Raw genomic sequence first — 6,880 nt, 5'->3', positions numbered from 1 at the left:
CCCCCCCAGCTGCCTCTGAACTCGCTGCATCGAAATTAATTATTCTCTGATAGTTTCCAAGTGTGACAAAAAAAGGAGGACTGTCGCATCGATTTACACTTTTTGCGCGCACACACGTATACGATGTGTATCATCCGTATACACTCGACTCGACGCTCGACGTAACAACACTCTTGATCTGGATTTTTTTTCGGAGGGGGGTAATACAAGCGAATCTCGTCGACAAAGGGCGAGCCAAACAAAAAGTCGACAGAATTCACGCGTGCACTCGTCTACGATCAACTTTCAAGTTTTTCTCTCTTTGTACTCTCCAGTCACCGGGCTCGAAAATTTTTTTTCTCTCTTCGCATTCGGCTAATGAATTAATACCCGAGTCGCAAGCTCGGTGCCGAATGTTTGTCTGCTGCTCTCGCGCGCCGAAACCGAAGCCGAACTTTTATATTGCCGCATCCGAGAGTTTGCGCTGCGGGAGAGAAAGAGAGAAAAAACTTCGCATCTGCTGTCGCTGCAGCCTATCGTATACACGTATTTGCGCGCGACTCGCTTATATTTATACACGCGTGCGGTGCTGCTGGTGTAAAAAATTCAAGCGACAGAAGTTGGGAAAAAGTCGCGGCTGAATTAATTATACGGTAAACAATGCCGAAACAATAAACGCGTTTTTTATTTGTGCCGAAATAATGCGAATGAGAGACGGAGAGTGACAAAAAACACGAAATGAAATACCTCTTCGTGTACATAAATTCGAATCAATTTTTCGTCAAGTGTCGTAGCAGTACTCGAAAGTAAAAATGCGCGTGAAAAATGACTCGTTCGCGCGCTTATAATACGTATACGAAAAGAAAAAAAAAGACGTCGAGTGAAAAATCATGAAAGCTCGGCGGGGATGTATAACGGAATAAAGTGATATAAACACGGGCAAAAGAGAGAAATAAGTAGGGAGTAATGCACGTATATAGAGGGGGGGAGTGGGAGCTGGCGCTAGAAAGCTGCGACTCTCATCTGCAGAGCTCGGCCCGCGAGTATATCGCCCCGCGCGCGCGCTTGTAGCTGTATAAAGTAAAGATCATGAAGCGACGGCAGCAGCAGCGGGGGCGAAGCTTTAATGCCGGGAGGATTGCTGCTGCAACTTGTGTGTGTGTGTGTGTGTGTGTGTGTGGGACGCTTACCCCACGCGTTTATATATATATCCGCCCGGAGTAGTATTATACGCCGTACGTGCCGATAAAACTGTTTTTATTGTTCCTTTAAGCGTGCGTTCACGAGCCTTTTTTCGCTCTCTCTCTCTCTCTCTCCTCTCTGGTATAGTGGAAAACAAGAAGTTAATGCCCAATGAGAAATTTCGACTTCTTTTCTTTCTCCTTCGATTTCTTTTCTCTCCGCATACCCTCCCAAACGTACATTACAGAGTATGGGATCGGACGCAGTTAAACATAAGGAGTAGGAAATTAATAGAACTGTTCGTTACAGTTATAAAAACCGTACTTTACTTATACAATTTTTTTCACTTTGCCACTTGCAGATTTACACATAAAGGTATACGCCATCTGGCGGCTGAGGAAAAATCAACTAAAATGGAATTAAAAATTTTTTTGCAATGTGCGCGAAAGATCAGTCAGTTAATTTTCTATCAAAATGTTCAGATTTCAAGAAGAGATTAAATTTTCCTATACTTTTTGGCATAGTTTATGCATTATGAAATAAATCAGTCTTTATTTTTTAATTTTTAACGAAGATTTCATGTACACAAAATTTAGTATCGATTACATCAACTGTATTATTTGTCTCTAAATTAAATCTGGTTTACATTTAAGGTTTTTTCAACAGTTGTAACCATATTGTCGATAATGATCGTAGACACGTCTTCTCTTTTCCCAATGCGATTCAATTGAAATATTTCAATATATTTGATTCAAAGTGGAAGGTTTGTATACAAAATGCACAACTCGAGCATCAATACGTTCAAGGAGTCGCTCGTCCAGCATGCGGAATGAAAATACCTCCGAGCGCTGAATATTGAATTTATTTTCTTCAATTAAAAGGAGCATCGAGTTCATTTACTTTCTTTTTCTCTCTCTCGACGAGCGATATAATGTAAATGTGCACGTATACGACGGCTGTAACTTTTTTTTCTCTCGCTCGCTCTCCCAGTTGAAAACAATCTTCGTGCGCCGTTTATACTGCCGCGCGCGCGCAGGCGAGTGTTATACACAGGGAAAATTGTATTTTTCTTAAACGGCGCGTCTTTTGGAACTTTATAGTGAATTAGAGAAAGTAAGTTTATTTAGCCCAGCGACGAACGGTATGAATAAACGTAAAAAGTTCGTGTCCCCGAGACTTTTATTTATCTTGATTCGTCCCTGCACCAACGCTTCACATTAATTCACTACTGCGTCGTTTGCGTATGTTACATCTCTCTCTCTCTCTCTCTCTCTCTCTCTCTCTCTCTCTCTCTCTCTCTCTCTCTGTGCTCGGAGAACTGGAGGGACGAGAAAAGAAGCTTATGTTGTCGTAATACGTATAGGTCACGCGCAGCGGGTTGAAAATTATAATTTTTCGCGCGTCGAGCAATTTATTTCGCAAAGCGCCTCGAACTCTTTCACGAGTAAGCCGCTCTGAGCGCCAATTTCCTCGTAATGTAAAACAAACAACAACTGCAAAAAAAAAAAGAAAAGAAAAACTATCCGCCGATGTAGACGTTTAGGAATCAACTGGAGGAGTTTCCGAGGCCGCCGAAGGACTTTTCGACGTAGTTTTATATAGCTCAGCTCGCGCGAGAGAGGAGGTGGAGATGGAAGAAGAAAGTTTTTGCAGCGATCCCCTCCGCGAGCGCGCGTCTATCCCGATATCTTGATAAATCAATTAAATAGACGAGTTCCGAATGAATTGCATTACGATGCACTCGGAGATAATAGGAAAGTTTGGCGCGCGCGGCTATCTCGAACTCGGATTTTCGAGAAATTAATCGGGATCGATTACAATTAATCGCTAATAAATCGTGAGATATCGTTTAGAAGCAAATTACTCGATCTTATAACAAAATCTACTGAACGTAAAAAGTATTCTGTACATGAAAAAATCATCGATATAGCTCGAAACGGCCCACGCACACGTCTATACGTATATATCTTATGCTGCCACCGGCCGGTACCAAATGCATGCAACAGTCTTATACAGCATTATTATCGGCTTCCCTGAGGCGCGCCGAGCGCCGAGGAACAGCTACCGCCATCTTTGGCGTCGTTTCGCCAACAGCAGTAGCAGCACACGCAGCCGGAAAAGCTTTAACCGCGCCAAGATACGCGAGAGACGTCGCTCCGGTGGCGACAACGACGGACTTGTAGGGAAAAAAGCCATGCCGACGACTCGCAATAGACTTATCCTACTTCGCTCGCGTTCACCTCTCGAGTATAGAGCTCTCGATTTCTCTCGCTCTCTTTCTCCGTGGCGATATGGCAGGCTCGTCCTTATACCGGCTTTATCGATTTCCCGAGATGGAGAGAGAGAAAAAATCGACCGGGAGTTTTGATGACTCAGTGAGATGGTAGCTTTTTTAACAAAAAAATTGATAAACGTTTACGAGAAAATAACAAGCGATCCCGCGAGTTAAATAATTGATAAAATAATTCGCAAAAATTATTTTAATTAACGAAGTTAATTATACGAATCAACGATTAAATCTATAGCTAGATGGCAAATTTACTTCATTCATCATCTAAAGCTCTACATCTCAATCATAATGCAGTATTAAAACCAATTAAAAGAAAATGTTAAATACTCTATTCGTACGCAGTCCAAACACGATACACTGTTACATATTTACCTAGATGTAAGATGTATACACCACTAATTTCCTTTGTCTCTCTCTCGCTGTCCGCACACTGACAGTTCGACTACCTTCGCACATAACACGCGCGTATACGTACGTGGCGAGATCGATATTCATTCGCATCGACACTCAACAGGTCTGCTTTTGTCCGCCCACGCCTCGTGTCTCCCGTATACATACACGTATACACGGTATACGTGATAGATATGCTGTGCAGCGGGGGCCAGAGACTGTAACGTAGTAACGCGCGGAGAGAGAAGAGCTCGAGGCTCGCTGCGGAAATGTCGGTAGTAGTACCGCACGAGAGAAACGGACATCGGGTTGCGCTCTCTACCCATCAATCGAGGCTCTCTGTCTGTGTCTTCCTCGTAATTCGCGATGCTGCAGCGAGGCGAGACTCGGATCAAAGAGAAACACCGATAATATAGATGTATGTGTATCGTTTAGAACTCCACCTTGCGTGTACGCATATACTAGTTTCAACCAATGAGCTTAGCGCGTTTTGACTTATTTAACATACTAGACGTTTAAGACGCGCTCCGCGCGTGTCAATTTTTTTATTTGTGTTTTGAGGTTAGTTTAAGATTCACAATTAGTCAAATTTATGACCTTTTTCAAGCATATGTAAGGAAAAAGTTTCCTTTAACTTAGAAACGTAAGGATTTTAATTGTGGTTTTGAAAGTGACATCTAGCGGTAGAGCTTGAAAGTTAAGCAGAACGTGGCCATAATTCATGAAAGATTCGTATGGGCTTATATCAAAACACATTCAAGTATGATAACATACGAAAAAAATCGTGATAAAAATGTAAGACCTGCGCAGAATTGATTTTTTGAAGAAGCACGAGGATTAAACACGGTATTTTTTTTTTAAATTTTCGAATTTCCAGAGTAAATTTATACTATAAATATACACTAGTACTCATTTTGCCATCGTCAAACTGTAGAAAAATGATCGAGGCCAAAAAAGTATTATTTAATTGAAATTTGAAAAACTGCCTATAATATACAAGAGAGAAGATGCAGTTGCAGAAACAAATGCGAACGTAGCCTGAGATCACGGAGAGTTAAATTATTCTTTGGCATCCTAGATTCATTAAAAAAAATGTTCTTCGCCACGAACGAAGAAATGGAAAGCAAAAAAACGCTATTTACGCGCCGCAGAAAAAGCTCGTCTCTTCAATCTATATGGATCTTCGCCGGCCGCTATAAAGCTAGCTGCTCATGCGCGCCACTGGCGCTGCACTGCTTCTACTACCTCGTCCCGATAAAAATCGTCCTGCATTATAGACACGGTCCACCGTCACCTCCATATATACCCCATATAGATGCTGCTGGAAGGAAAATTCGAAAGAAAAGCGTACATCGCAACGGAGCTGCGCGCTTACTTACGGCGTTTCCAGACCTGCGTGTATATGCGTGTGCGAGTGCGAGCAGCAGCAGCAGCACATTACAAGCTCCTAGAATCCCGCAGTGTGTGCGGCATGCTACGACGAGGGGGGCCATGTCCCCAACGGATCGGAGTGGCACACCGCTACTATCACCGGTACTTCGTGTGTATACGTACGCGCCACCACCACCACCACCAGCACCAGAGAGGCCAAATTCGAGGAACTGCCGCGGAGTTCAGTCTGGTGACGCGCGTCCCCGTAATCGCAACGCGCGATCCTGGTGTTAACGTATACGAATTCGCGATTTTTTGGTTGCATTGTACGCGATGTAAAAATCGTAAGATAATTGTGAAAGTTTACCGGCTCTCGGACGAAGGATGATCAGCTGTGATTTTTGCTGGTGATAGAACAGGATAAGCGACGATTAGGTTGGACAATTATTTTCATTCGTCTATTTTGTAAGTACCCGTCGATTGTGATTTTTTTCCTCGTTCTAAATTTAACTAAAAAAAAGAAAATACTTATCCGACTATAACCATGACTTCGATGAGTTAATCGCACGTATAAACACTCCGTTTTATTATCAAGTGCCAATTTACGCGACTGTCGCTCGCATTTAACTATTCACCGTTTACAGGTCATTGATATATCGCGGAGTCGATGTTTACCGCAGCTCGTCGAGCGCATAATTCGCGCTATATTATTTACTCTCTCCATCGTTGTCGACTTGTCGTCGTCGTCGCGCGACACAACGCAGCATAGTAAAACAATCCAATTGCCGCTGCAATTATCGAATTTCATCGCTGTATAGTATGGATTCGCTCGAACGAAGTAAGGGGGGGGGCGCTTAAATTTCGCCCGCCATATAATCCTCGAAACTCGCAGCGTTGACTTTTGGCTCTCACGCTCGATTGTCATTCAGCCGCGCACGTATACACGCGGCGGCATTTAAATGAGCACGTGCGCCCACAGCTCCGGAGGATAAGAAATTATTTACGTATGCTTAGCACTCGCGCAACGCGTATATATATACGAGTCGTTTGCCGATTTTTCAAGTCTAACTCACCCGATGATGTATTTTTTTTTTTTTTTACACTTTTTATTTTTATTTTTTTTCGTTTGACGTTTGTATAAATCGCACTCGTGAGAGAGAGAGAGAGAGAGAAAGAGAGCAATGACACACGTGCGTATTGTCGCTGGCGCGACCGAATATATGGCGGTCTGAATAATAGGTCGCGACGCCTGCATGTGTCAGAAATCTATAAATTATGGGTACAACAATCGTTCTTCCTGAATAAATGACGCATTTTTACGAGTAAAAAAACAAAAAGTACCGATTTTTACTCGCACAGGCTTCCTCTCGCGATTATACCGCAATTTATGCGTAATTTTAAAGCATCTACTAAAAAAAATCAAACTTTCGGAGAGTCGTCGTCGTCGTCTAATTGAAGCTGCGAAGCACAGATACGAAATGACCGCGTATAATTAAGTGCGTGGGTGGGGGGGACACATCATAGGCTACATAGATATATATACGCAATTATTAATGGCACTAGCCGCTTGGTATAATGAACTTTTTGCACCGCATCGCAAATTTTCTTCGTACCTATTTTAACTCGGCGACTCGCGAAATTTATATAACGAGGCACTGTCTATATAAA

Source organism: Trichogramma pretiosum, unplaced genomic scaffold (genome assembly GCF_000599845.2).
Source record: "Trichogramma pretiosum strain Unisexual culture from Peru unplaced genomic scaffold, Tpre_2.0 scaffold38, whole genome shotgun sequence".
In the NCBI taxonomy this organism is placed as follows: domain Eukaryota; kingdom Metazoa; phylum Arthropoda; class Insecta; order Hymenoptera; family Trichogrammatidae; genus Trichogramma; species Trichogramma pretiosum.
The sequence above is the reverse complement of the archived record's forward strand: the minus strand, read 5'-3'. Positions refer to the sequence as shown.